Source organism: Chenopodium quinoa, unplaced genomic scaffold, assembly GCF_001683475.1.
Source record: "Chenopodium quinoa cultivar QQ74 unplaced genomic scaffold, ASM168347v1, whole genome shotgun sequence".
Lineage (NCBI taxonomy): Eukaryota > Viridiplantae > Streptophyta > Magnoliopsida > Caryophyllales > Amaranthaceae > Chenopodium > Chenopodium quinoa.
Genome location: NW_018742204.1, coordinates 17,034,601 through 17,038,496, shown reverse-complemented (window position 1 = coordinate 17,038,496; position 3,896 = coordinate 17,034,601).

The window sequence follows — 3,896 nt, the reverse complement described above, 5'->3', positions numbered from 1 at the left end:
CTTTTTTCCTTATAAATAAAGGTCATATCTCCCCTTTTTCAATCATCAACAAGCTTAATCATCAAATAATTCTCTTCTCCCTCTTTAGCCTAAACACTAGCCTCCCCATTCTTTCACTATTCCTTCCTTTAAGCACTCCAAAGAGTCCATATAATACCCAAAGTTCTATACTTAAACCAAGGCGTGAAAGGTATAATTGACGGAGGGTTTGGACTAATTCAACTCTACTTTTTAATTTAATTGTTTCAATTTGATTTATATTTTTATTGAAGTTACTAACAGTTTATTCATGATGTAGCAATTCAAGGAAACGCTGAAAGTGAGTAATTAATTCACTTAATTACTCTTATTATTTTATATTGCTAGTATCATGATTAGGGTTATTATTATAATTTGATTAGACTAACGCTATTATTGTTAAATTGCTTCCAATATTAATGTTTATTCTATTATTATGATCACCACATTGCATGTTTAAATGGAATATGTAATTGAAAATCACGCCTAATAAGATAATTTGGACGACCGGTTTAGGTTCCTTTTTAATCTTATTGTTAAATCAAGTGATCACAATATTTTAGAATTATGTGTTGCATTAATATTCAACCAATTTAGCTTAATAATAGTTTGGAGAAAATTGAATATTTTGTTTGTATGCCTTTGAGATCGTAGGAATCATTTTTCACTATAAGAATCGAGTAGAGGCCAATACGGGCGAATGTGACTCCATGACTCACTTCGTACCATCAACCCCGATCCTCCTTTCGTGGTTCCGAACCATATGGAGTTAGTAATCTCATGGATCATGAATGGGGTGTAACCTTCACGGGTCAATCGTTGTTGCCTATCGTCGTCCCTTTCTCGTGGTTGCCTTTTATGATCCGTGAACGGTTTACAAGTTCCTTAAAAACTTGTTGGCGGCTCCCTGCTTTCCTTGTCCCTAATCGCATATGTCAGTTCCCACTTCCTAAGAGTGCCAAACATATTCACAACATGCTTTAACGTAGGCGCACTTCAAACGACGCCTACAATAACCATCTAAATTCAATTGGAGAACTCCATTAATAAAGAAGAAATTGCAAGAATGAAGTAAAAAAATAAAACAATTTGCTTCCAAAAAAAAACAAAAATTTCTGGCTAGTTACTCCACAGTCTACAGTAATAAATTTGGAATAAAAAGAAATTAAAAGAATGGCTGAGTTGTGCCATTGAGGGATTTATTTATTGAAAGTTTTCTTATCAAAGTTAAATATTTTTCAAATGCGAAATAGACAAAAAGTTTATACCAACAAAAAAAATGCTCGTATTTAAGTGATATTCACAATCTTCCATACCAAAAAAAAGGAGAAACAAAGCCGGGGCATCGCACGAGTCACTAACTAGTTTTTTTAAAAAAGACATAAGAGTTCTCAACTTTATACGATGTGCTGCATATTTTAGGGGAGATGAAATAATATAGTCAAAATATTATTCCTCTGTAAGAGTTGGACGACATTATATATAAGAAAAATACAGTTTTATATCCCAACTATGGATGATTTACTTTTAATAATCCCAACTAATATTTATTATCTAATAATTCTAACTATGGGGGTAGTTTTCCTTTAATAGTCCCAACCGGTCAATGACGGATCAATGACCTGTTATAATAGGTGATCATGACATGTGTCAACACATGAATGGTCCAAGTTTAAAAATATTAATAAAAAAACATATACGAAGTAAAACTTAAAATAAAATTTTTAAAAAAAAAGATTTTTTTACTTTTGCTACCTATCAAACACCTCAATTTCAATTTTGCTACCTATCAAAACTTTTATTTTATTTTACTACCTAACATATGCCATTTTTTAACTTTTGCTACCAGTTAACGGAATCTGTTAATAATTCCGTTAAGTTTATTTTTTTTTAAATAATAAAAAAATTAAAAAATAAAAATAAAAATAAAAAAACCCAGCTGCCCCTGCCACCCCTCCCCTCAACTGCCATCGCTTCCCTCCCCCCCTGCGGCCGACGCCCAGAACTTCGGCCGTCGCCGGCGCGAACCCACCCCCCTTCCTTTCCCCCACCCCTACGCTGCCAACAAACCTTTCCCCGTTCTCGCTGCTCGACCCCCACCCCCACCCCAAACCAAAAACCGACTTTTTTCCCCTCCCTCCACCGGAATCTACCCCCCAACCACATTTCCCCCACCGAAATCGACCCCCCTCCCCTTTCCCTATCGTTTCGGCCTTCCCTAACCCTAAACCACCACCCCAAAACCACCCAAAATGAAACCCTAAATTCGTATTTGGTGGTTTTGGGATGGTGGTTTAGGGTTAGGGAAGGCCGAAAACGATAGGGGAAGGGGAGGGGGGTTGATTTTGGTGGGGGGAAACATGGGTGGGTGGCGGATTCCGGTGGAGGGAGGGGAAAAAAAGTTGGTTTTTGGTTTGGGGTGGGGGTCGGGGAAGCGAGAACGGGGAAAGGGAAGGGGTTCGTTGTGGTGGCTGGTCGGGGCAGCGAGAACGGGGAAAGGGTTCGCCGGCGCCGACCGCCGGTAAGGGGGAGGGGACTGGGTGGCTAACGGGGCTGGCTTGGTGGCAGGTTTTTTAAAAAAAAAAATAATTTTTTTTCTTGGTCGCTGACGGGGAGGCATTTAAGGTGGCTAAGGAGGGAGTGGTGGCCGGAAGGTTGTAATGACGGAGGCGCCATCTCACTAACGGAATTATTATCAAATTCCGTTATCTGGTAGCGAAATTTAAATTTCGGGATTTGATAGGTAGTAAAATAAAATAAAAGTTTTCTCAGGTAGAAAAAATAAATTTGATGTGTTTCAGAGGTAGCAAAAGTCAAAAAAAAAAAAAACCCAAAATTCCAGCCACCCTCTCCCCTAACCTTACCGCCTTGCCGGAACCCTAACTCACCCCTAACATCGCCGGAAAACGACCGACTAACCCCCATAACCACCAAAAATAGCCTGCCGAACTCTTCCACCTATTACCGACCCCCAAAATTAAACCACATACCCAGATTAAAGAAGCGTCGAACCCAACTACCCGAAACTAGTAAACCACCACCAAAAATAACAATCCCTTCCAAGACTCGTCCCACCAAAAACCCTTGAACAAGCCGAGCACGGCGTCATGATAGAGAAATCCAGCCTGCTCTGCTTTACTCTACCCAGAAGCTCAAAAGAAGAGGGTAATAGGCTGTTTATCTTACCTTTATAAAAACAAAAAAACTTCTAATATTGTTGATATTACAATTTTACCCTCAATTACCTACTCTAACAACAATACTCATGTCCGACTAATCAATAATCAATAACAGAGGTTTTTTTGGTTCCCTCTAGGGTTTCCCCCTTGGGAGGGTTTTTTAGCCTCCATTGCTAGATTTTCTCTACTTTTTTTTAAGGTTTTCCTTCAATCTTCTCCTTTTGTCTCTTTCTCTTCCATATTTTTTTCTTTTGGTCTCAATTTAAAATTTTTAAAGGGCTTCCACCAGTGTTATAACTGGTGGTAAACCCCAAAAAACTTATTAATTGCTTTCAATAAAGGATCACATCTGTATGACGGTGTTTATTCTGTTAGGTTTAATTTATTTGTTTGTTCGTCTGCCAAAGATTGAAGATTTAGAGTTCACAATCTCCAAAGTTATCTAGAAGACCATATGAGTTTTTTCACCCAAACAACTATTCATCCGTGGATCTCAAGCCGAATTAGAGCTAACTCACAGATTGTTTTGTTTCGGATGAAGATTTTTATAAAGACGATCGTTGATCGAATCTGCAATGTAACTAGTTATAAGGTGAATTGTATTTGTATTGGAATTTTAGATTTCCTCAGAATTATTTATAAGTGTCGTTTGACTATCTTTCATTAATGAAATCCTATTCTTCTTAGAGGCGGTCCCCA